This window comes from Heptranchias perlo, chromosome 25 (assembly GCF_035084215.1).
Source record: "Heptranchias perlo isolate sHepPer1 chromosome 25, sHepPer1.hap1, whole genome shotgun sequence".
Taxonomy (NCBI): domain Eukaryota; kingdom Metazoa; phylum Chordata; class Chondrichthyes; order Hexanchiformes; family Hexanchidae; genus Heptranchias; species Heptranchias perlo.
In genome coordinates, this window is record NC_090349.1 from 40,086,189 (window position 1) to 40,113,913 (window position 27,725).

At 44.7% G+C, this 27,725-nt stretch overlaps 1 protein-coding gene across 1 annotated transcript in view; it reads left to right on the forward strand.

Moving 5' to 3' along the window:
• The first annotated feature begins 10,948 nt into the window (after nt 1-10,948).
• Nucleotides 10,949-27,725, forward strand: part of hic2 (hypermethylated in cancer 2) — a 68,502-nt gene continuing 51,725 nt past the window's right edge. The window contains exon 1 of the mRNA XM_068006093.1: nt 10,949-11,029. The gene's annotated coding sequence lies outside the window, so the exon portion shown is untranslated. The remainder of the gene's footprint in view (nt 11,030-27,725) is intronic.

Sequence of the window (27,725 nt, forward strand, 5' to 3'; positions counted from 1 at the left end):
CGATCCAAGTCTGGCACACTACCGCTAGGGCGAGTGATTTGCTGTTGCTGAGTCCCAGTCAACTGGTATCTTCACTGCCTCTGGGAGCTTGTAATGCAGAATTGCAATACTTGGGCAGCATGTCGAGCTGCACACAGTAAGCGTAGAATTTGGTCAAAGAGCATCATGTCACATCAAAGCTCGTGCTTAAACTATTATATATTGGCTTGTGCTCAAACAACAACTTGCATTTAGATAGCACTTTTAGTTTATTAGGACATGTGACCAAAACTTGGTCAAAGAGGTAGGTTTTAAGGAGCGCCTTAAATGGAGAAGAGAGAGGTAGAGAGGTTTAGGGAGGGAATTCCAGAGCTTAGGCCCCAGACCGCTGAAGACACGGAGTGAAGGAAATCGGGGATGCGCAAGAGGCCAGAGTTGGGGGAACGCAAAGATCTCAGAGGGTTGTAGGGCTGGTGGGGGGCGGGGGGTGGTTTCAGAAATAGGGAGGCGCGAGGCCATGGAGGGATTTGAAAACAAGGCTGAGAATTTTAAATTCGAGGCATTTGAAATGTGCGTGAGATCTAATCCTGTGGTCAAACTACAGTCGTTTTTACCCATGTTATTCAGTGTTTGTATAACTATACCTTCAGAACAGCATCAACTAATTTGATTGATAAACCTTTGAAAATTGCACCTTGACAATTCTGTTGTTTCACTGTTATCAGTTTGTAATAGTCTAACCTTGCACTTGGATACTGCTTATACATGAACAGCAAGCAAATTGATTATTGATAATACAAATGAACCCTTGTCACAACTCGTTTATCACCTTGAGGCTTATTTATTATCTCCAGATGTTTGCATATGCAGTCTGCTCGGAAAATTACATTTCAGAAAAGTAATAGTGAGTGACACAATGGCACAGCTCGCTGGAGTTCCAGCATGCCTTGCATGGAGAGGTAGGATGCCACTCTGCCAGCATGATTCCCCACTGGCAAGTGTTTTGCGGGGAAACGCCAAGTGGAAATTCAGTACTTTCCCACAGTGAGGGAAAGCCATGAGGGCAGATTAGTCCTGAGATACTGGGATTTCATTTGCGATCCTAGGAATTTTTTTTTATTCGTTCATGGGATGTGGGCGTCGCTGGCAAGGCCAGCATTTATTGCCCATCCCTAATTGCCCTTGAGAAGGTAGTGGTGAGCCGCCTTCTTGAACTGCTGCAGTCCGTGTGGTGAAGGTTCTCCCACAGTGCTGTTAGGAGGGGAGATCCAGGATTTTGACCCAGCGACGATGAAGGAACAGCGATATAATTCCAGGTCGGGATAGTGTGTGACTTGGAGGGGAACATGCAGGTGGTGTTGTTCCCATGTGCCTGCTGCTCTTGTCTTTCTAGGTGGTAGAGGTCGTGGGTTTGGGAGGTGCTGTCGAAGAAGCCTTGGCGATTTGCTGCAGTGCATCCTGTGGATGGTACACACTGCAGCCACAGCGGGTGGTGAAGGGAGTGAATGTTTAGGGTGGTGGATGGGGTGCCAATCAAGCGGGCTGCTTTGTCGTGAATGGTGTCGAGCATCTTGAGTGTTGTTGGAGCTGCACACATCCAGGCAAGTGGAAAGTATTCCATCACACTCCTGACTTGTGCCTTGTTGATGGTGGAAAGGCTTTGGGGATTCAAGAGGTAAGCCACTCGCCGCAGAATACCCAGCCTCTGACCTGCTCTTGTAACCGCATTATTTTTATGGCTGGTCCAGTTAAGTTTCTGGTCAATGGTGACCTCCAGAATGTTGATGGTGGGGGATTCGGCGATGGTAATGCTGTTGAATGTCAAGGGGAGGTGGTTAGACTCTCTCTTGTTGGAGATGGTCATTGCCTGGCACTTGCCTGGCGCGAATGTTACTTGCCACTTATCATCCCAAGGCTGGATGTTGTCCAGGTCTTGCTGCATGTGGGTACGGACTGCTTCATTATCTGAGGGGTTGCGAATGGAACTGAACACTGTGCAATCATCAGCGAACATCCCCATTTCTGACCTTATGATAGAGGGAAGGTCATTGATGTTCCTCTGGAACAGAAAACTCTGAGAAGATTTAAAGAAAGCACTTGGATTTATATAGCACCTTTCATGACCTTAGGATGTCCCAAAGCACTCTACAGCCAATAAAGTATTTTTTGAAGTGCAGTCACTGTTGTAATGTCGGGAAGTGTGGCAGCCAATTTGCACACAGCAAAGTCCCACGAACAGCAATGTGATAATGACCAGATAATCTGTTTTAGTGATACTGTTTGAGGGATAAATATTGGCCAGGACACCGGGGAGAGCTCTCCTGCTCTTCTTGAAATAGTGCTATGGGATGTTTTACGTCCAGCCGAGAGGGCAGATGGGGCCTCGGTTAAACGGCTCATCCTAAAGACGGCACCTCTGACAGTGCTGCACTCCCTCACTACTGCACTGAGGTGTCATCTGAGATTATGGAGGAGATTTTCAACTGCCAGCCTCTCGTTTCTCTCCTGATAAATGGGCGGCCAGCTGTTGAAAATCGGGGCGGGGGGGTGGGGGAAGTGGGGGGTGGAGGTGCAGGGGCAAATGGGAAATCGGGAGATTTCCCAAGTGCATCTTTAAATGGTTCCATTATGCTGTATCATTGGAACCGCCTTTCTCCATGAGAATCCCGCCCCCTTTTGTGGGCGCCAGTCTAAACGGGAGGGGTGGTGGGGGGCATCTCAGATACTCCATTGATGCCCAAGGCCAGCCTGATTGCATTTTCAGGGGGGGCCAGTAAGTGGGCGAGCAGCCCCCCCATGCCTGTTTCCGGTGGAAGGCTGTTTAAATATGCAAATCGGGGTCCTGTTCCGTTTGCAATTTCCAGGTGCAAATGGGCAGAGGCTGCTCAAAAGTCAGGCCCAGGGAATTTTTATTTTTTATTTTTTATTTTTGTCGGGCCAGGAGGAGCAAGAGTATTCCTCCTGCTCCAACAAAATAACCCCAGCCCATAGAAACTTAGAAAATAGGAGCAGGAGTAGGCCATTCGGCCCTTCGAGCCTGCTCCGCCATTCAATATGATCAAGGCTGATCCTCTATCTCAATCCCATATTCCCGCTCTCTCCCCATACCCCTTGATGCCTTTTGCGTCCAGAAATCTATCCAGCTCCTTCTTAAATATATATTCATAACCAGGCTTCACACTCTCCTCAGCTCAGCGTGAGAGCCAGGCGGTTTCCTGCCCTCCCACTACCAGCGAGCTGCATCAGGGCTGTCGCTTGGCACATAATGGCTCGGGCTTCTTGACGCGGGCTTTGGGCGGGCAGCACGTCCAACTCCGCCAAACCTGTGCCCGTTTCATTGCGTCTGGGGTGGGACTGGAACCCCTGACCAGTTATCTCAGGGGAAAGACTGCTGCCTGTGAGCCAAGGCTGACATCTGGTTTAATACGCTTTTTGAAAATAAAATTAGGAAGGAATTTGATGAGAGTGGATAGGGAAAGACTATCACATCTGGATGGGAAGTGAGCGTCGAGGGTCATCAATTTAACGTTGTCACTGAGGGAACAAGGAGAGGGACATGGGGAAATTTCTTTACAATGAGGGGGGGGGGGATTTTAACCCCCTCAACAGGTTTCAGGCAGGTGGGGGGACCCGGGGGTCGAGTGGAAAAGGCGCTGGCAGTTTGAGGCCAGGGGTATTTTAACTCCTCATCTACATGCTGCTGGTCAACTGCCCGCCCGAAACAGCTGGAAAGGGGCAGCCGGCCGTCGGGCGGGAGTGTAAGTTTGGTTGGCCAGAGCCTGCCCTACGGACACCCAAGGCAAACTCGCCATCAAGCAGGTAAGTTAAGGGGAGGGGGTTTCAGGACGATCTCATAGGAGTGAAGGGGGAGGGGGGTGGGGACTCTGGGGAAGGGGAGGCCGCGATTTTCCTTGTGGGGCCACGAGGAGCAGGAGCACTCTTCGTCCCCTCGACCTGCCTTTACCCGGCCCGAAAGTCGCCGAGACTTCCCTGCTCAGCGCCCCCTGCCCCCCCCCGACCTGCCCACTGGGATGTGACTTTCTCACCACTAATTTTAATGCAGGATGGGGTGGACAGTTTCCCAGCATGCTACAAGCAGGGAACTGAGGGGCCACAACAATCTCAGGAATAGAGTGGACGTCAGCTGAATATCGGTCCCATGGGTCCCACATTGGTTCAAAATTGTAAAAAGCATTACCACTGACATACTGTACTTAATATATGCAAACTTGTTATGCACCTCCATTATTATTTTGACTGCGCATGCATGTGTGCATGTATGTATATGTACATGCATGTGTCTATGTGCATCCATGTATGTAGCATGCAAAGGTGCAGAGGAAACTGCAACAGTGTGAAGCCATTAGGCTCAGCTGTTTTTGAATTCGCTCCACTACAGTTTCTGATGTGGTGTCAACTGAACTTACTGAATAAGGTGTTTCCGTTAGCTATGTGGCAGCTATATTCAGGAAACATCTGTACCTTCTAATGACAAGATGTGTTTCGTTTTTTGAGACGCTCTTAGCTTTAACTTTGTTCATTGTCAGGTTTCCGTTGTGTCGCATTCAGGACATAGGACATAAGAACATAAGAAATAGGAGCAGGAGTAGGCCATCCGGCCCCTCGAGCCTGCTCCGCCATTCGACAAGATCAGGGCTGATCTTCTACCTCAACGCACCATCCCCATATCCCTTGATGCCTTTAATATCTAGAAATCTATCGATCGCTGTTTTGAATGTACTCAACGACTGACCCTCCACGGCCCTCTGGGGTAGAGCATTCCAAAGATTCACCACCCTCTGAGTGAGGAAATTTCTCCTCATCTCAGTCCTAGATGGCCTACCCTTTATTCTGAGACTGTGACCCTTGGTTCTCGACTCCCCAGCCAGGGGAAACATCCTCCTTGCATCTACCCTGTCGAGCCCTGTAAGAATTTTGTATGTTTCAATGAGAGGACGGTTGGAATTATATTCAAACCTTAACAATGCTGGCAGGATACTTGACCATGGGGGGGTTATCTCGGCCAAACCTGATCTTGTCCTCCCCTGCGGTCTGTGATCAAGTACGGTGTGAATCTTGGCTGATTCTTTTCCTTAGCATGGGGACACTGAGGCCAGCTGTCTTGCTGCCCATCTGAGAGCAGCTAACTCAGCACTGATTAGGAATAGAAGACAAAGGACTTTGTGACAGGCAAATAACTGTGATTATAACAGCCAGAATGTTAGCATGTCCTTGCCTCCAAAAATTTAAAGGAGGTACACGCATCTATATATGCCCTCGACTACACCCCTGCTGAGCAGCATTTGGGAGGCTGAAGAAGGAGGTTTTGAGAAGCCTTTGGAAGAAAATTCTCAAAGCCCTTCACCTACATTGGGGGTGATTTTAACCCCCAAGAACGGTTGGGTTGGCGGCAGGTGTGAGTTGAAAATAGTTGTTTTTTTTGGGTCGCGTCCGCTAAGTTTTCGGACTTTGCGTCCCTGGTGGGAAGCCTAGGCTTTTACCACCCACGTTAAACCCAGAAATGAAACCGGGTTGCGGTCGCGACCCAAAAAAAACAATTATTTTCAACTCCCACCCACCCTCAATTTGGGTTAACCCGTTCTTGGGGGTTAAAATCACCCCCATTGAGTCTGAAGTGCAGTGACTATTATGTAGGCAAATGCAGCAGCCACTTTGCACGCAGCAAGATACCACAAACAGCAATGAGAGGAATAGTGAGTTAATCTGTTCTTTTGCGTTGGCCTTGGTTGAGGGGGGAATGTTGGCCAATACACTGGGAAAGCTGCCTGCTCTCCTGATTCAACAATACCATGGGATCTTGAACAGGCAGACAGTGCCTCAGTTTAATGTCTCATTTAAATGATGTCACCTCTGACAACGCAAGATTCTTTCGGTACCACATTAGAGTGCAAACCTAGGTTATATGCCCAGGTCCTCAAGTGGGCTGGAGCACATAACCTTCTAGGAAGAGGATGGTTGATGGCTTTGTCACTAAGGGAATGGAAGGCAAGTGGAGGACACAGCAGTCAAGACTCAGAAGTGCAAGTTGGAACAAAATGGCTGGAGGGGTCACAGAGGTAGGATCGGCAATCCCAGGAGGGATTTATAAATAAGGATGAAGATTTTGAATTCAACCTGTTGGGGGATGGGTAGCGAGTGTTAGTTGGCAAGGACAGGGGTGATAAACGAGCAGGGCTCGGAATGAAATGGATGCAGTTGGTGGAATAATGGACGACCCTGCACTTCAAATATGTGAAGTGATTTGAAATGCTTGAGAGATGCGGTAGGACTCTATATAAAGGCAAGTCTTTGTTTTGTTTTCTTTTTAAACTTACTACATCTCTCTTCTTCCTCAAAAACATCGGTGAGGGTGTGAGCTGAGGGAGGAAGGAAATAGAGGTATTGGTGGCTGATATTTTGGAAGTGGAAATAGACAGTATTGGTGATGGACCGCATGTCAGGCTTCAGTAGGATTCTAAGGTTGTGCACTATTGGGGTTTAGCTTGAGCGAGCACCCAAGGAGGGTGATGGTACCTGCAACGCCTTGATTTTAAAATTCTCATCCTTGTGTTCAAATCCCTCCCCGGCCTCACCCCTCCCTAACTCTGTAACCTCCTCCAGCCCTACAACCCTCCGAGAACTCTGCATCCCTCCAACTCTGACCTCTTGCGCATCCCTGATTTCCTTCACCCCATCATTAGCGGCCGTGCTTTCAGCTGTCTGGGCCCTAAGCTCAGGAATTCCCTCCCTAAACCTCTGCACCGCTCTCTCCTCCTTTAAGATGCCCCTTAAAACCCACCTTTTTGACCAAAAGCTGTCCGAATATCTGCTTATGTGACTCGGTGTCAATTTTTGTCTGATTACGCTCCTGTGAAGTGCTTTGGGACGTTTTGACTATGTTAAAGGCGCTATATAAATGCAAGTTGTTATTGTGTTTATGAATAATGTTTCTGGGAGACAGCTTGTACAAGAAGAGTTGGAGGATCTGAGGGTGGAGCCTTGCGGCATGCTGGAGGTGACCGTGTAAACAAGGGAGGAGAAGTCATTGCAGGAGATGTGCTGCCTGTACGGGGACAGATTGGAATGCAGCCAGGCAAGAACGGTGCCACGGAAATGGAACATGGAGGAAAGAGGTGAGGGTGGATGGGGCGGTCGACCGTATCAAAGTTCACAGAGAGGTCGAGGAGATAAAGAGTAATAACACGCTGTGGTCGCAGTCACACAGGGTATCATTGGTGACTTAGATTGGGGGTTGGGGAGGCGGGGTGCGGTCTCAGTCCGGTGGGTAGGACAGAAGCCAGGCTGAAGGCATTCAAACAGAGGGGGGATCACTTTGACTTTGGGCGATAGTGTAAAACAGATTATATTGGATCAGCTGCCGAAATACATCTCTCCCAATTCATTGAAGTCAGTGAAAATGAAAATCATGAGAGATGTAAAACGAGCTGTTTTACACTGTCGCCCAAAGTCAAAATTACCCTCAGGGAGTAGTGGGAGAGGTGGAAATGGCGAATTCAGTGACATTAGATTGGTTAGAAATGGGACAGTAGTTGGAAAGAGAATGGAGATGTTGAGGGTGGGCTTTTTAAAGATTGACAAGGAGGGAGGAACAATGTTTAAGGAAAGGTACCAGCTGACGACATCTGCAAGCACAGGACCAACGAGTATTTGAGAAGTTAGGGGTTGAGTCAGGAAGGGGGGGGGGTCAAGGGTGGTGGCTCTCAATGAAGGCTAGGGAAGAGATAGGAGAGAAGCTGCAGGGTCGCCTGGAATCAGGGTTAGGATAGGCAGAGACCTGAGGTGATTTGGGACAATGGGGGGGGGGGGCACGGGGTAACAGGAGGCTGAGGCAGCTTAAGTGGATGATGGCAGTTTTGGAGATGAAAAAAAATCCATGAGATCCTTGCATTGTGGCATCAGAACCGAAGGTGGAAGGAAGGTTGAAGGAAAAGTCTTGCATTTATTTAGCACCTTTCACAACCTCTGGATATCCCAAAGTGCTTTACAGCCAATGAAATACTTTTTGAAGTGTAGTCACTGTTGTAATGAAGGAGGCAGTTTGTGGCGGAGAAATGTTTGCGTTAGTCCTGACCCTCCAGGATAATCCAGGATTTGACAGCAGAAAGGAAATGGCAACATTTCTTGAAGTTTCCAGCCTCCACCTTTAGGCAACTATTCCCTGCTACCATGTTACAATTGGATAGTCAGGTAGTGAAGGATAGAATACCAGAGCCTGGTCTTCAGTTGCTTCCAAGCCTTTATTCACAGAGATTTACTCACTCACAGACACACACACCCCCTGGCCCCAGATAAGTTCTCCTTTAAAAAGGATACGAGGGTCCCCAATTGAAACCAACCACCTGAATACAATTAACACCAATTCATATAAATCACAGATATAATTAACACTTGCGGTGGTCAAGCCAGATCAGGCGATGGATGGCTCGGCTGGTCATGGATCATGTACACTCAAGTCTGGGCCCTCAGATCTGATGTTGCAAGAGAGACCTACAATGATGGGGGAAGAGTTAAACAGAAGGTAATGGAATGGAGAGAGGGACAGTGAGAAGATCAGAGAGGTTTGATTCTCTCCCCTCCTGTTAGCAAGGTTAGCATCTGGGTGCAGTGGGAGAGGGAAATCAGGCAATTGGCATTGTGCCCTGGGTAAGCCAATTGCCTGTGCCACTGGGAATGCAGTGAAGGGACTCAGGCCTGTGACCTGGGTAGAAAAGGAGATAAGCAAAAAATAGCAACTGGTGGAGTGGGTACAGTGCAGTGAGATGGGTGAAAGTGCAGAGTGTTGATAACACAAACTGTAAGGGGGAACTAGGGGGTGAAGGGGTCACAATGAGAACAAGAGACAACTGACAGACAGGAAGGGCATTCGGCCCAGAATGGCAGCCAAAACATGTGCACCGGTGGACACAGATGTTACTGTGGGGTGACCTATGCACATAAGATGCTGTGTTAAGGGATTTGAGAATGTGGATCAGGGTTTGGGACCTGACTGGTGTTTGAGCAGTCTGGGGCCTGGCTGGGTGCTGGAGTCTGGGCTGGTTGGCATTCAGTGACGAAGATTTGGCTAGAAAAGCTTGGGGCTTTTTTTTTGCTGGAGGAGTCTGGGGGTTGTCAGGTGGTCAAATTCCAGGCTGGTTAATGGCCAGGGTCCAGGGTCCAGGGCCGGCTGGTGGTCAAACTGGCTGGCTGACAGGACCTGGAATAAAAACAGAAACATGCAGCAGGTCAGGCAGCATCTGTGGAGAGAGAAACAGAGTTAATGTTTCGGGTCGATGACCTTTCGTCAGAACTGGAAGAAGTTAGAATTAAGTTTTTAAGCAAGTACAGGGCCAGGCAAATGGTGGGGTGAGGAGGTCGAGGAGATGAATGGCCTACTGCAGTTCCTATGTTCCTCTCCCCTACAGATGATGCCTTGTCTTGCTGAATATTACCAGCATTTTCTGGGGGTGGGGTTTGTGTTAAAATACAGTGTGACCAAGTCGGTTGCAGTTGCCAAGAAAGCCACAAGGTGTCAGGGAAATTCGTACATTCCGACAAAGTTGCCGGGTTTTTTTTTGGAGCGGATTAGTTACATTGTATTTGGACGCTACTGGTTTTAAAAAAACGATGCTAAAACATGTTTGCCTCGCATTATACTCTTGTGCTGAAAAGAATTGGCTCACTGCACAGTTCTGGGGAATTATTACTAATAATAAATGAGGAGGAGGGGGTGGTTGGAGAATATCTTTGATCATCATCCGCCTTTTTCCATTCCCAGAGCTGACGTTGCAGTTTGACACAGCCTTTTGAGTTAAAGGGGCCTCGGTCTTTTGTCACCAGGGGCACATAACGCTTGTCACTTTAATTAATCTTACGGGCGCTACGCAGGATTCAGTGTGCCACCCTCCCCCTTAATCAACCCAAAGTGTGGATATTTCACCAAGAAATTAGAACAAGTATTTTTTTAAAGCGCACAATCGCTCTGTGAATTCCATGCAATAAGTAACGATTTTTTTGCAAAAAAGTGTTTGACAATATATATATAAAGGAATCAATGGCTAATGCCAAATATGGTATGAGATGTGCGGTGACGATATTTAACAGATAGTGCTCATAACCATACACGTTACCCATAGAAACCAATAACGCCAAAACAACCAATCCCATCGGCGTGTGGGCGGGCTGGGGGGGGGGGTTTCTTCAATGAATTCATTTCCGATGGGAACATCTGTGAGCTTATCTTTTGTTTGTTAGCGTAGGGTACTTCAATACCCTTTATTCACAATTAAAATCCTTCTCTTTTTTTTGGCTGAAAGAGGCTTTCAGTAAATTAAAGATATGAGGAGGAGGAGGGGGGGGGTCGAATATACAGCAGCACCATTTCATAAATGGAAGGTCATTTTAAATTTTGAAAATTGAAATATATATAATTATATATATATTTTTTTTTAAATGAGAACCTTAACACGCTGTTTTAAAATGCCTGTGGCATGGCATTGCTAACCGAAGAAAAAAAATAAATTGCAGGTCTTGGCATGAATGATACATTGCAGCTGCCTTGGACTTGGTAAACGAAGTTCCTCTGTGAGCAGGACCTGAATAAAATTAGCAGAGAGAGGGAATAAAACACATTTTTATATATATATATATATATTTATTTCTATTTTAGAGAGAGATCTTTCCGCGGTCCTTGCTCCCAGGGAATACAAAGTAACTCAAACCCACCAACCCCCCCAATTTGATGCCAAGTAGCAATATTTCTAAGTAGTAACAATGTTGCTTAATGTGGGAAAGTTGCTACATTGCAGCTCGCGTGTCAGCTTCCAATGTTGCACAACTGGCACGGGCTTTTTTTCTCTCTCTTTCCCCCCCCCCCCCCCCTCCCTTCTCTCTCTCTCTCTCTTTCCTCTTTCTCTCTCTCTCTCTCTTGGCTTCTATTCAAATATTGGGTCAGGGGTGAGATACCAACGTCACTAGCTAGCAAGATGGCGGTGGAAAGACTGTGAGATGAGTCCTGGTGTGGTACACTGAAAGCCTCGGCGGATGTATCAAGGTATCCGTCACAACTTTGCTTCTTTTTGTTTCTTGACCCCCCCCCCCCCCCACTCTCCCTCCCCTTTGCAGAAAGGTTGGGTTGTGTGGAGTCAGTGTAGGTTTGTGTTGTTTTTTTTTGGAGGGGAGTGGGGGCGGGGGCAGTTTGCTGTACGATTTATGCCACTAAAAGTGGAGGAGCCTCTCTCTCTCTTGTGTGGTGCCTACTCCTTAAGGCAGCAATACCAGCTTGGCAAGATGTGGTCATGTCTCTTTTTTTTTGTAAGCCTGTTGTTAAACGAAAGGTTTTTTTTCCCCCTCTCTCTTTCTCCCCCCTCCCCACCATCGAGACACAAATTCCTTTCCACCTCCCTCCTCCTCCCTTCATGGCTTAAAATCGATCGAAGCCAATTGAGAATTTGGAGGGGATTATTCTGCATCTTTTGACTGAAGCAGTGTGTTTTTATAAATATATGTAATATATCGGACAATTTGGTTGATCGGGTTTTAGTGGAGTCGAACTGGCGCCCGTGGCGTGAGCGCCATTGGTCAAAGCAGGTATTGATCAGAAAAGCTGAAAGTATAAACTTTTTTTTTTGTGTGTGTTTCCGATTACCCGTTTCTAATCTATCGATTTAGATTTTTTTCATATATCTATGTTTTTTTTAATATAAAAGGTACTTGAGATTCCCCCCCCCCCCCCCCAAGAGGGGGGAAAAAAACACGACGGTCGTTTTGTATAAAACGACAAATTCTCTACACCGAACATTGCTGCGGCCGAATGCCTACATTGTTCTTTTTTTAAAAATCGCTCAATTCGGAGCAATCTTGCCCCCATTTCCTTCCCTACCTCCCTCCCCCCTCCCCTCCGCCCCGCCGCTTTTGAGTTGTCCTGTGTGTAGCGCACATTTGGCAGGTTATCGCCAGGGAATACAATCAGAAGGTAAAATGATTAAATTCAATGATCTACCACTCCAGGTTTAACCCTGGTTTCTTCGTTTAAGGGCAGCTTGTGTGTAATCCTTTTGATAAAGATGACTTATTTAATCAGATCTTTGGCCAAGGTGTTTCACCAATATGGGTGTCTCTTTAACCCTGTGGGACCTGAAACTAATACCGCTTCAATTGGTAGATTTAATTTTCTGTAGAACTAGTAACAACAGTAAATAATCTTTCATACTGTCTGGGTCAGTGATTCCTTGCTTCCTGTTTATTTTCATTCCTTCAGATTATACTATAGCTGCAGAAATGTGTAATTATATATACCAATATTCTATTCTACAAAAACAGTTTTATAGTTGTGAGGGGAATGAATTTTTTTATATATACACATACACATACACACAGAAAACAAGGAAATGTACTGAATTTGCTGTATAAATCAATTTTTCTGTAAGAGCTGGGGAAATGTGTATCTGCATGTTTATTAAAAGTGATTTGCTGTATTGAACAGATTGTAACTATGTCAAATAATTTGTAACTTCTAATTTAAGTTTTTTTAAGTCACTTTAAATGCACTAAAATATAAACTGCAGGGTGAGGTGATTGACATCAAACAGCAATGTAAAGGAGTTTGATGAAACTCCATTTTGAGTCCTACCTTTTAATGCTATCTGCTAGCTTTCCCAAATTGCTTTTCAGTGCATGGACCTCAGTACAGATGCATAACCCAGTTTTTTAATATATATCTTGCAACAGGAGTTGTGTATTCAGATAACTTTCTCCTGGGGAAAGAAGTGGAAACTCTGTTTAATTTTGAGGATGTAAATTGTAAGGCTGAGCATGCTTGATTTTTTTTTAAGGCCAATTAAATAGTGCTGTTCTGCACTAAAAGTTAAGCTTCATATCTTGGAACCCCGAATCAAGAGCTGGTTGTGATGGCTGTTTATTGAAGGGTCACTAATTGGCTCTTTCCAAGTACATGATGTGTTAGGTTGTCGTGTGTGCAATGCTACAGGCGCAATCAATCTAATCAATTCCTAAATAAAACAAGATTTTAAAAATAAACCCTGAGCGCATGTCTTCCCAAAAAGACAAATTGGAATTTTCATCTCCGAGGTCTTTTACCCACACTCGTGGGATCAGATGCACGTTATATGGGACTGTGCACATTCAGAAATTTTTGTTTTTGCAATTTCGACTGAATAATTCAGTGGATTGCCATGTACAGTATTGACTTTTTATCTGCTGTGAGTTTCATCTACTGTAACATGTCTTGTGGGAAAACCCATTAAAGTTACATTGTTGTCAATGTGTCTTTTGTAGAGGAATGACAACAAAATAGTTAAAAGCTTTTCTAATGGTCAAATCAAGAAAGTTTAAACATGAAGTCATCAACGCTGTGTTCATTTGACTAGATTGTTGCACTGTAAGGAATCAATAAAAGAGCTGACTTGCTGTTTTCAAATATTTCTGTAAAAGTCAGACCTAAGTGGAGTGAGTGTGTGTGCTTATTGTCAAGCTCATCTGCTTGCATATCTGACACACAAGCATACTATTGTATACTGCTTATCAGGATGCTATAGATTTAAGAGAAGCACAAAAAGCATTTAAAAATGCTTTTTTTGTACTTCCTGTGCTCTTTCTTGGGTGTATCTTTGCAATGTACCTTTCCTGGCAGAAAGTGTAAGTGAGAGAGCTTGGAAAAAGGTCAATCAGTGTTGCTCTGGTGCTGATTATTGATCAACAATGTACAGGAGTAGCCCAGGTAACTTGCCATCCATGTTTTTTCTCTTTCTCCCCCTGTCCCTATGAATCCAACACATTGCAAAACCTTACTACCACAATTGAAGTGCCCAGGAGCTGTGTGTCCTACCAATGGACTTTATTAATGACCGGGTGATTTTCGATACTGCATAAGATACAGACTGCAAAATGAGACCTAAATTAAACGAATGTTTGAAAGTGGCTTTGCTACTTCCAGCATTTTGAAAAAAAAATTTATTTATATTTTTGGGGGGCAGGGGGAAGGCATTTTTCTCAATTAGAATTAGAGATCATTCCTTTTGCTAGACTGCCTTTATGAAGTAAGTACTCAAAGATAAAGGGGAAAACTGCAAATGCTGGAATCTGAAATAAAAATTGAGTATTATGCTTACTGGAAATGCACAGCATCTGGAAAGACAGGTTAATGTTTTCGATATTGACAGAGACTAGACCTTCAACATCGGCCAGTCAGCCCTACGAGCCTGTTCTGCCATTCATTTAGATCCTGGCTGATCTGTATCTCAACTCCATTTACCCACCTTTGCTCCATATCCTTTGATGCCTTTACCGAACAAAATTCTATTGATCTCAGTCTTAACATTTTCAATTGACCCCCAGCATCCATAGCATTTTGGGGGAGAGAGTTCCAGATTTCCAATACCCTTTGTGAAAAAGTGCTTTCTGATTTTACTCCTGAATAGCCTAGCTCTAATTTTAAGATTGTTCTGAATTCCCCCACACCAGAGGAAATATCTTCTCTATATCTACCCTGTCAAATCATGTTAAAACACCTCGATTGGATTATCCCCTCAACCTTCTAAACTCGAGGGGATACAAGTCAAGTTTATGCAACCTGTCCTCATAATGTAACCCTTTAATCCTTGGTATTCTGGTGAATCTGCGATGTACCCCCCCCCCCACCCCCCCCCCCCCCCCCCCAGGCCAATATATCTTTCCTGAGGTTCGGTGCTGAAAACTGAACACAATACTCCAGATGGGGTCCGCAGTCCTGTCTTTCCTCTCTCCAGATACCATTAGGTCTGCTACGTGTTTTTGGCATTTTCTGTTTTTTTTTATTTTAAGCTCCAAGAAATTTAAATTATAATAATTGGGAGAAGCGTAAAAAGCAAAATAAATAGGTTGTATAATTTTTTTTCCCCGCGTAAAGTTCCACAGAATTTCACCCTCTTTACTCCCTCTCCCAACTTCAGTTTACAAACTAACCTCTTTAAGCAGCTGAACATGATTTGGTCGTCATGTTCTAATGAACTTTGCAATTCCATTCAGAATGGGAAATTCCCTTGCCCCCAGCTCCCCATTTCAAAACAGCAGTACTAATGGTGACAGTTCATTTTATAACACCCTGTGTGTTAGCTGCAGGGAAGAATTACTTTGGACTCTATATAAGCAACAGTATTGTTCACCTGGGTCTGTTTAAATATCCTCTCAAAAAGCAACTTTTTTTAAAAAGAAATCCTGCATTGTTCTCCAAGCAGAGAAGGTTAAGGGAAGATTTAATAGAGGTGTTCAAAATCATGAAGGGTTTTGACAGAGTAAATAAGGAGAAACAGTTTCCAGTGGCAGAAGGGTCAGTAACCAGAATTAAAGTAATTGGTCAGAGGGGAGATGAGGAGAAATTTTTTTCACACAGCGAATTATGATCTGGAATGTGCTGCCTGAAAGGGCGGTGGAAGCAGATTCAATAGTAACTTTCAAAAAGGAATTGGATAAATACTTGAAGGGGAAAAATTTGCAGGGCTATGTGGAAAGGGCAGGGAAATGGCACTAATTGGATAGCTCTTTCAAAGATCCAGCAGAGGCATGATGGGCCGAATGGCTTCTTTCTGTAATGTATCAATCTGAGATTTTATCCCCCTCCCCACACCACATATGCCAGGAAACACTGAAGTGCCTTTTTTTAAACAACTCTTTACTGGGGTTCACCATAAGCTTTGTGCTGTGTTGTTTTTCCATTGCCATTGAGGTTTCGGGCTTCTCATTCTGCAGATTTAACTACACTTCTACGGTTTGCTGTTTGGGGTTTTGAATTTTCTTTCACGCAGATGCAAACTGGCTGAATTTGGGTCTCCCTGTTTTTTAAAAAAAAAAAAATTTTCCTTGTTCCGAGTTATGCAGATTCAGCTGATGTGTGGAGACAAGCAGCGTAGATGTAGCAGTTCGAAAGGGGCCTGAAGTCCCTCAGCAAAGATTTCACATCCAAATATGGATTTGGAATTGAACCCTGGGCGCTGCACCTCACGACAAGGTGGAACGTTTCCTGAACGTGCTCAAATTTACTGTTGTCGTACGGTGATTTATTATTTAATTAATTAAATGAGGAAGACAATGGAGGAGAGTACTTAACTGTCAATATGTCCCAGGTTTACAGGGCTGCTTCACTGTGTACTGTATATGAATTTCAGTAGCCAAAAGGTGGGGCAGATGTGTTGCCTTAACGAAAGTCAAAAGAGTGCGACCAATTTTTAATATGGGTGACAGTATTACTATTGCTTTGCCTACACAGTAGCAGTAACTGCACTTCAGAAGCAATTTATTGCATGTGAAATGCTTTAGGAACGTCCTGGGAGGCACGATAAGGTGCTATAAAAATGCAGGGTCTTTTTCAGTTTGAGCAGTTGATTTTATTTTTTCCTTTTTTTTTAAAAGTCAAGCACAAGGATGTGTGCCAGATTTTGCCAGACCTATCAGTGTTGAGTTAGCTGTGGCAACAATTGGGATGGTACAATGTGGCGTCCACGCCCTTGGGCTAGGGAGGGGAAAACGTGCCTGGATTCCATCTCCTGATCATGTTGGCTGATAATGGAATTGTGTTTGGCTGTTATGACCTCCTATGGTCATAGTCTGCCAGTGTCTCCTGCCCCTGCTCAAACCTGAAGGATGGTGATTCTGGCAAGGTACCGCCTGTCCCAATGAGAATTGGCACCTTCAGGAGAAGAGGAGAGAAAAATAAGGCTGCAGAGCACTTAAAAGCAGAACTGAGATCGTTCCGATTTGGTGTGGAATCAGAGAGCGATCCCTGATGCCCATATTAGGAACTGGATTCAATCCAGGGATATCACCTTGGCTTGGGTCATTCCAGGAGGTCTGCTCCATTGTTTAGCTGCTTAAATGGAGGATCACAGTAAGTGGGAATTAAATGTTTAAAGGAATAGATGGGGTACGTCCAAAGATAAGCCCTTGGCAGTCATATTACTCCAGTATAACCTTTTTATTTTAAAAAAAAAACAATATTTTTATCATGTTCATACTTCACGTGCCTTCCTGCCATGAGACTCGTGGATCCTGAGTCCATTGGAAGTCATCTGGGCGTTTAAAAACGCTGACAACCCCTTTTAGGAGATTCAGTAGACCCAGTTTGTGAGCTTTGCTTGCCTTGTATTGGTGGAGAACCCATGTCAGGTTTGTATGTCAATGTAAACAATCCAGCTTACATCTATTTTTCTATTGTTTCATACAACAGGGCGATGTCATGAATGAGTTAACAGACAATGACGTGTCTGACCAACCTTTGTCTGGTTTTGACTCTGCCTATCTATTGTTGCCTTCATGTTAGCAAAACTTTTTTTTTAAAAGTGCATTTGTGGATTTATTTTTTCTGGTGACCTTTTACTTACTTTAAATGAGCACTTGCTATTATTGGCAGACATTTTGCCAATTCAATTTTGGGAAGACCAAAGCCATTGTCTTTGGTCTCCGTTCCCTCACCACTGACTCCAACCCTCTTTCTGGCCACTGTCTGTGTCTGAACCAGACCGTTCACAACCTTGCCATCCTATTTGACCCGGAGATGAGCTCCATCATCAAGATTGCCTACTTCCACCTCTTTAATATTGCCTGTCTCCGCCCCGCCTCAGCTCAACTGCTGCTGAAACCCTCATCCATGCCTTTGTTACCTCCTAGGCTTGACTATTCCAATGCTTTCCTGGCCGGCCTCCCACCTTGCACCCTCCGTAAACTTGAGCTCATCCGCCTGTATCCTAACTCGCGCCAAGTCCCGTTCACCCGTCACCCCTGTGCTCGCTGACCTACATTGGCTTCCGATCCGACAACACCTCGATTTTTAAAATTCTCACCCTTGTTTTCAATTCCTTCCGTGGCCTCGCCCCCCCTCCCTATCTCTGTAACCTCCTCCAGCCCTGCAACCCTCCAAGATCTCTGCGCTCCTCCAATTCTGGTCTCTTGTGCATCCCCGATTTTAATCGTTTAACCATTGGTGGCTGTGCCTTCAGCTGCCTAGGCCCCTAAGCTTGGAATTACTTCCCTAAGCACCGCCACCCCTCTCCTTTTTAAGAAGCTCCTGCAAAGCGCCTTGGGATGTTTTATTATGTTAAAGGCACTATATAAATGCAAGTCGTTGATAGGTAGTGTAGAATGACAGTGTACATTTGGATGGTGTGGGATTTGGTAGTGATGCCCACCTGTTGGTTTATGTTGGCCAAACTTGGACAACAGCTGAGTTGCATTCAAGCTGATGCTAATGTTTAAGAAACCTGTTTGTTTTTGGGACAAAAGGGAATTATTGGCGGGGTGGGGGTTGGGAAATAGGGCAGAGATTCCCCCTTAGGACTGCTATCCACTGACTCTGGCTGGAAAGTGCACATGTAAAAAGGGCAAGACCAGGCTGAGCTGTGATGCCCAGCGCTATCTCCGTTTGTCCGTGATCAACAGCCCCTTCATGAAGGCGCCAGTGGGTGTCCAATGCTCCTGAAACCATACCTCAGCATGAGTCTGCATTTCCATCAAAGGAGGGGAGAAAGTAGGAGTGGGATAGAGCAATCAAAATGTGCATCTAAATCAGATGTCGGACATTCCATAACATTGATTTAAGGCGTGTTTTTGATAGCACCCTTGTTAAAATTCAAAACCTTCTCTTTCCCCCTTTTAATAATTTTCATTTAATAATGTATCATTTTGTGGCAAATTTTCTCTCATCCCCCCCCCCCCCCCCCTTCCTTCCCGCCACGAAGGTGGTGGCTGTGGTACTTTGTGGCCATTTTTCACAAATGAGCCAAGATTCTGACCTCACCTGATGGCTCATACACAAGCAAGGGATACACTGGATTGGAATCGGAAACTGCATCATTAGCTGACTGCTGTTTCACCTTCCCTGTCCCAGAGGGGTTTGGACAGTTGTAGCACCCCCTGCTGCCATCCCATCCGTGCGGCTCAGTTACATGTTGTCATTGCTACTGGGGTAACCTCTCAACCCCCTGTAAAGGAGTCTATTGTAGGCTGTGTTGCTTAGTGTGTTTCTAAAAATTATTTTTGGTTTTATTTGCATTTAGTCTTGTCACTTTCAGTTTTAACACTGCTGAGCTGGTTAAGGTTTAACGTAATGGAGCAGAAATGTAAAAATACATTTCAGTTTAGAAAGACGTAAATATACATTTAGTAATTCTGCAGAATGTTTTTTTAAATGATTTCTTAAAACTCCAGCAACTGCTATTTTGAGGCGAATGCTTCTTAAGTTTGCCGTGTGTGTGTTTTTTCTTGCACATGATATTTTAGGTTACATAAAATTTTATATTATAGTACTTCCCAATGTAAAGAGCATCTAAAATTCTCTCAATTGCACTATTCCAAATATGTACAGGGTTTAATCCTGAATGCGACTGAAAAGCACAGACAAGCCGCTCTGTTGTTTATCTCTTTCCCTAAGACTTTAGTACAGATTATGGGGGAATAGAGCAAAAGCCATATTCAGCAAGCCTATACTGGTATATTAATGGGAATTGTGAGATGGTTCTTGTGGGTAAAATGGCATGAACCAGGCACAAAATTGACCATGCTGGGCAGGACATGGGCTGCTACAAAATGCCGCAGCAGCATAACCATCACCCTGGGTTAATGAGGTAACCGAGCTTGGGTAAGGCGAGGGAAAGCTTCTTGGTTTTGTGTAATTACTGCCCAGCATGGTCAATTTTGGATTTTGTAGTTCTTGTGTGCTTTTAGTCCATCTAGGCAGAATGTCGAACCTTTTTTTAAGAAAAAAGATAGACTATTAAAAATATTTCACTCGAATACGCAGCTGAGATTGTTTGTTTGGCAGCAATAGGGTTGTCTAAGGCAATGCAAAGTCCACAGAACCAGGACTGTGTTCAATAGCATTCAAAAGTGGTGAGTTATTAAATGAAAGAAATTGAGCCATTCGCCACCATCACATTTACTCTGCATAAATCTCTTTTTTGGATACAAAAACATCTTTTGCTTATTAAACTTAGAATGCATCTTGCAAGACTTATTACAAGCAGCACCGGATAAGCGTTGGGTGGCTTTGTTCATGGACGTAGCCCAAAAAAAAGCCCACAAATGCACCACTCCAATCCTAATAAATAATTGATGCTACCACTGGAGAAAGGTGGTTTTTTTATATAATATATATATATTTTCTCTTAAAAACAAACCACTGCTTTCATTAACTGGACCAAGAAAAATTAAAATTGACCCACAGGCATTTTATAATTAAACACGTTTCTGACGACAGGTTTGAAATGATAAGGCTGGCAATTATAGCGGAACAAATGTTGATGACATCCCATCCCTTTTTTGTTAAATAGAATTGTTTTTTTTTAAAAATGTATAACCATTGCTTGGCAGGTTCGTATAAAACGGTGAGGATTTATGCATGTGAGCTGTGAATAATCACAGAAATGCTGAGCATCTCTTGGAAGGTGTTTAACTTCCAATAGTCCTGCATTTATATTTTCAAAGAAAGCACCTTTTCGTTTACTTTGCAAGTGTGCCAACACCACATCAATTGATGGGTTTAAGATGATTTCCTTTGGTGAATCTGCAAAAAGTTGGAGCTAAAGCTCGCTTCAAAATGAACAGAATCATTCGCTGCAGAATTCTTCAGCTTTTTTATATCACTATATAGACAATAAATAATTTCCATATGCTCCCAGGCAAAATATTTTTTTAAATATTGTAATTATAGGGTGTGAGGTAGTAAATAATGCAGCAGATTAAAGAGAATAATATTCAGGTTATTATAGTGAGCCTCTCTCATAACCGATTCTTTACCCTGTTGCCGTGCGAGAACTTTGGACTTTCAAATGGGAGATCCAGTTGGAATCCGAAGTTCTGATTCTCGGCCTGTGTTGAATGCTTGGGAAGGGCAGAGTCACATGGGTTGAGTCTGAAGGATTTGAATCTCCAGCACACCTGGCCCATAATGTACTTTTTAATTACTGTATAGTGAGCTCTAAGCTCACTGTTGCTGTCAAAATACCTAAGCAATAATATGCAAGCAGGTATATTGTATGGTGGTGAAAAAAGAATGACTGGCTGGCATGACTGCACAAGTACATCACTGCTTTTGGAGTTCCATCATGCTGCCTGTCTTGAAGACAAGAGGCTTTCTTTAGTGAAAATAGCTGGCCACAGTTTGAATTTATAAACTGCATCAAATTCATGCTATGTTTGGAACAGGGCAGTACAAGGTGCAGCTCTCCACCAAGTGTGAAAACATGGATTGGGGGACAGTTCAAGCATGAGATTATGCACCAATATGATTAAGATGTTGTTTTTTTGTCATTCAGAGTGGGGGTTACTGCATTTAGAAGTGCCTTTTTTTTAAAAGGAAGCACATTAGGCAGCAATTGGAGTACTGTGTGCGGTTTTGGACGACCCATTATAGATAGGGCATAAAAACAGTGATTCACCAGGATGATGTCGGGGATGGGAACCTATAGTTATGAGGAGAGACTTGAGGAACTGGAACTATTTCCACTAGAGCAGAGAAGGCAAAGAGGAGATTTAATAGGTTTAAAAAAAAAAAAATTCTGAAGTGTTTTGATTGAATAGGGAATGACAACATCCCTGTTGTATCCGATCTGCAACTCAGCAGCTGACAGCAGTGGCGCGGCAATATGAAAGCAGCTTTTTACTTGCTACTGAGTGAGGTTAGGAGAAATTTCTTTCACACAGGATTGTTGGAGCATGGGCTGCTTTGCCACAGGGATTGGTGGTGGTAGAGACCCCGACATCTGCTAAGGGAAAATTCAATAAATATTTGAAATGAGGAAGACGAGCAGGGCGATGGTAGTTTTTTATCGTTCGAGCGCATGAGATGTTAAGCAGAGGCCTCTTGGGTGGACGCAAGAGATCCCACTGCACTATTTCGAAGAAGAGCAGGGGGGTTCTGCCTGGTGTCCTGGCCAATATTTATCCCTCAACCAACGTAGAACCATAGAAAAGATACAGCACGGAAGGGGGTCATTCGGCCCATCGTGTCTGCGCCGGCTCGAAGAACAACCAGGTGCCCATTCTAATCCCACCTTCCAGCACCCGGTCTGTAACCCTGCAGCTTACAGCACTTTAGGTGCAGGTCCAGGTACTTTTAAAAAGAGTTGAGGGTCCCTGCCTCTACCACCAATTCGGGCAGCGAATTCCATACACCCACCACCCTCTGGGTAAAAAAGTCTTTCTTCATGTCCCCTCTAATCCTTCCGCCAATCAGCTTAAATCTATGTCCTCTAGCTCTTGAACTCTCCGCTAGGGAAACAGGTACTTCCTGTCTACTCTATCTGGGCCCATCATAATTTTGTACACCTCAATCAAGTCTCCCCTCAGCCTCCTCTGCTCCAAGGAAAACAACCCCAGCCTATCCAATCTCTCCTCGTAGCTGCAATTTTCAAGCCTTGGCAACATTCTTGTAAATCTTCTCTGCACTCTCTCTCCAAAGCAATTATATCCTTCCTGTAATGTGGTGACGAGATCACTAAAACAGATGACTTAGTCATTATCACATTGCTGTTTGTGGGATCATGCTGTGCGCAAATTGGCTGCCACGTTTCCTACATTACAACAGTGGCTACGCTTCAGAAAAGTACTTAATTGGCTTTGAAGCCCTTTGGGGTGTCCTGAGGTCGTGAAAGATTGAAAGTCAGCCTTTCTTTCGAAAGCAGCTGACACACACGATGGGGCAAATTGCCTCCTGTGCTGTAAACAAACTGCTATAGTTGTGACATGGACAGGTTAAAAACATTTTTGAAGCGTTAGAATCATCCAGCTAACTTTGCTGCGTGCTATCTGTCTCATGTTATATTCTACTCTTGTGTACCTCACCCCACCCAATCAAGGATTTCTAATTCAACTCATTTTAATTTTCTTTGTATGTATCCTGTAGATGATTTGTTGGCATTTGGGCCTGTGAATAACTTTCAATATTAAATGGCAGCTTCTGTTTAATACTGTATTATGCAACCCTTTATTTTAGTGATTGGCTTTGAAAGAATATATCAAAACAATAGTTATCTCAGATGGGTATCCTGAGAAGGATAAATTCAGAGTGCTGGGATCAAAGCTGCTGTGTAATGTTTGCCTATACATTGCTGCTTTTAAATTTATTATTTTATTAAACTAAAGAAATATTGCAAAATTGTCATGTTTAACCACCTCCCTTGACATTCAATGGCATTACCATCACCGAATCCCCCACCATCAACATCCTGGGGGTCACCATTGACCAGAAACTTAACTGGATCAGCCACATAAATACTGTGGCTACAAGAGCGGGTCAGAGGCTGGGTATTCTGCAGCGAGTGACTCAGCTCCTGACTCCCCAAAGCCTTGCTACCTTCTACAAGGCACAAGTCAGGAGTGTGATGGAATACTCTCCACTTGCCTGGATGAGTGCAGCTCCAACAACACTCAAGAAGCTCGACACCATCCAGGACAAAGCAGCCCGCTTGATTGGCACCCCATCCACCACCCTAAACATTCACTCCCTTCACCACCGGCTCACTGTGGCTGCAGTGTGTACCATCCACAGGATGCAGCAACTCGACAGCACTTCCCAAACCCATGACCTCTACCACCCAGAAGGACAAGGGCTGTAGGCGCAAGGGAACAACACCACCTGCACGTTCCCCTCCAACTCGCACACCATCCTTACTTGGAAATATATCGCCCGTTCCTTCATCGTCGCTGGGTCAAAATCCCAAGAACTCCCTACCTAACAGCACTGTGGGAGAACCTTCACCACACGGACTGCAGCGGTTCAAGAAGGCGGCTCACCACCACCGTCTCGAGGGCAATTAGGGATGGGCAATAAATGCCGGCCTCGCCAGCGACGCCCACATCCCATGAACGAATTTTTTAAAAAAAATCTAAAATGACCAGTTAAATGAGGGAAATATTGTGCTCGTTGGTTCATCTGACATTTCACACTGTTGTAATCATAGATTGTGGAACTCGTCCCCACGTGGAGTGGTTGAGGCGAATAACATAGATGCGTTTTAAGGGGAAGTTAGATGAGTACATGAGGGAGAAAGGAGTAGAAAGATATGTTGATAGGGTGAGGTGGTGGGAGGAGGCTCGTGTGGAGCAGAAACACTGGCAGACCAGTTGGGCCAAATGGCCTATTTGTGTGCTGTGCTGTTAATTCTATGAGTATAACAAGTATGTTTTACTTAACCCCTTAGTTTATCTGCCAGGAATTGCACAGAGGTCTCTGGTAAAGCTCAAACGTTTAAGTTTGAAACGTCCGGGACGAATGGCCTGTTTCTGTGTTGTCGCAATCTATGTAGAACCACCTCCTTATGTTTGAACATCAATTTCATTCTCAATGACGGGAGGAATCAAGGTTTGAAATAACTGTTGTTGGTATTAGCAGGTAGGGAGTTAAAGGGGTTTTTACTGGTAAGCAGTCTGAGGTGTTTGGGGCTGGTGGGTGGTTTAAGGGTTCTGGGGGTTATTGAGCAGCTGCAGCTTGGGGCCTGACAGACGGTCAGGGTCTGGGGTCGTCAGGCTAGCTTGCCAGATGATACTTGGGGCCTGACTGGCTAGCTGGCAGTCAGGAACTGGGACTCTGTCCGTCTGTAACGTTCAGATCTGTCCCCAGACTCTTCGATCTGGGTGGCAGTGGGTCTGTGACCAGGCGATAGATTTTACAGCATAAGACACTGGTGTCGGGCTCCCGGAGTTCGCATTAAAAGAATATATGAGCAGCTAAAACATGCTGCACTGTGCACGGTAGAATCTTTGAGTAAATTTGTATAATTTGAAACACGATTATAAGACTGATGTCTATTCAGCCCATCGTGTCTGCTAGCTTTTCGCTAGAACGTGTGGCCCAGGAACCCGTGTGAGAGCAGGAATGCATCGCTATCGTTCCCTCCCTGATTAGGATGCCACCATACTGCTGCTCAAACAATACCTACCTACCAGCTTTTGCTGTACTATGGTCTGGCACTGTTCCCTGTGGTGTACCGATCAAAAACAAGGAACAGTAACCATATAGAAAAGGTGGAGTTTGGCCCATTTCCATCCTTCCTAACCCACCACAGCACAAGATTAATACTAAAAGTGTTTCTCTGGAGGGCTGGGTGGGGGGGAAATGTACTGCTTTGGAGGGGGGAGGGAGGTACTGACTATTGTGACGGAGGAGGGCACAGAGTATTAAGTAATTTCTTTCCTTGTAATTGCCAGCTAAAAATGTTTCTGATTTTAACAAGATAAATACAATGAGCATAGATAGGAAATTGATTTGTTTTGCAGTGTGTATATTGATTATTTGCTACAGCGTGACATTTTTAAGAGAGAATTTCTATTTCTGAGCTTGCAATTTGCGTTGAATGTCACTTTTTGAATCCATAAGACCGTGGAATACAGCTTCACATCTGCATTTTCCCCGTAATTTTCTAAATTTAGCCAAGGTGTCGGAAGGAGAGAAGAAAAGCAAGACTGAAATCAAATCTCGCACTCCTGGCAAAACTGTTACTGAGTGACACGGGCAAAAGGTTGGGAGTGTGGTGTGTGGCACTGGGACAGAGCAGTAACAACTGGAATTTATATAGCACTTTGGGAAAAACATCCCAGCAGAGAAATAAATGCCAGGCCCTAGTAGAAAAGTGAGCAGAGATGACCAGAAGCCTGGTTGAAAAGATTTTGTAGACGCCATTAAAGGCGGTGAGAGATGTAGCAAGGTGGAAGGGTTCCAAAGAGTAGAGCCAAGATGCACAAAGGCTCCGCCATGAGGGGAGAATACATTGGAGGCCTGAAGCACACAGGCTGAGACGTAGGGCCGGAGGAGGGTCCCGAGGTGAGGTGGGGTATAGGCATGGAGGGATTTGCAAGTGAGGTAGAGTAAGTTTGAATTTGATGTGATGGAGGTCAATGGGGATGGGGTGATGGGACCAAAGCGTGGAGCTGGATTCGGGCAGTGGTGTTTTGAGGAGGAAAGAGAAAGCTGAAATATGGCAAAAGGCCACAATTTTAATGGAGGCAATGTTTTTATTAATTTCAAGGGTTCATGGAATAGCTTTCAGAAGGACCGCTGTTTACACGCTAGAGTTTCTTGCAAGGTGAATAGAACGTGTGTCGAGACTTTTCGTGCTTTACCCGGAGGAGTATCTACCAATTAAAATGAATGGTTATTTGGGAAAGATGAACTCGTGGATGATCAGAGTTAAGCAACATCTGTGTTTAATATTGAACTCGCGATATCACTGTCTAATGAACACTATAACTAAACATGAAACCACATTATTGAAACCTGAGTTAATGTGGTTTAGACCATCAGGAGAATGGCTTCTCAAACAACTTGAATTTATATAGCGCCTTCAACGTTGTAAAAATCCCAAAGCATGTCTCAGGAGCGTTAGCAAACAAAATTTGACATTGGGGCGCACAAGGAGATATTAGGACAGGTGAAGCAGTAGATTTTAAGTAGCGTCTTGAAGGAGGGGAGAGCGAGAGAGATGTTTCGGGGGGGGGGGGGGGGTGGCGAAGAGAGAGAGGTTTGGGGGCGGTGGTGGGGAAGAGGTTTAGGGTGGGAACTCCAGAGCTTGGGGGCTGAGGCAGTAGAAGGAGCAGCCGCCAATGGTGGAGCGATGAAAATCGGGGATGCGCAAGAGGCCAGAATTGGAGGAGCGCAGAGATCTGAGGGTAGGAGGGCTGGAGAAATAGGGAGGGGAGAGGCCATGGGAGCGATTTGGGAAAAACAAGGATGAGAATTTTAAAATGGAGGCATCGCTGGACTGGGAGCCAGTGTAGGTCAGCAAGCAATGGAGTGATGCATGAACGGGACTTGCTGCGAATTAGGAAACGGGGCAGCAGAGTTTTGGGTGAGATCAAGTCTACAGAGGGTGGCTGGCCAGGAGCTGAAGCTGACCAGACCTATCCCCATTTGATTACAGCCTTCCCAATTCTCGACATACCTGCCGCAATGCGATGACCTGCCCCCTCGATGATTTTGTTTGAGAGAAAGAACTGGAAAACTGTTGCTGTCATTCAGAGGGAGGTTTGTTTCACAGTAAGCTTTGAATAAAATTAACACCAAACTGGTATAAGTAATCATTCGCTCTTTTACGTTGTTTCTACAAGTCTTAAATAGCCTATTAACAACAGGTCGCAAGTGTATGTCTGCATGTTTTAAATACTCTGTTAAGAAGCCAGAATCCCAGGTTACCTGCTTTATTGATCACGTTTGATTTATAATTCCGGATGCAGTGATGTTAGTTTAAGGCAGCATGTGCATTTGTTTGTTATAACTACACACTGAGGCCTAAAACAAATAATTACCCTCATACATGTCATTAATTCATTGGCCGTCTTATATTGTATAATACTCATTTGTTATTATTTTCCTTGTATGCATAGAATTTTACAGCACAGAAACAGGCCATTTGGCCCCTCTGCTCTGTACTGGTGTTTATGCTCCACACGATCTTCCTCCCACCCCCCCCCCCCCCCCTTTCATCTAGCACCATCAGCATATCCTTCTATTCCTTTCTGCCTCATGTACTTCTGTTATTTGCATCTATGTTGTCTGCTTCGAGTCTAGAACTAGGGGGCATAGTGGCAGGGTAAGGGGTCGGCCATTTAAGACTGAGATGAGGAGGAATTTCTTCACTCCACTCCAGGGTTGTGAATCTTTGGAACTCTCTCTACCCCAGAGGGCTTTGGATACTCAGTCATTGAATCGATTCAAGGCTGAGATGGACAGATTTCTGGACTCTAGGGGAATCGAGGGATATGGGGATTAG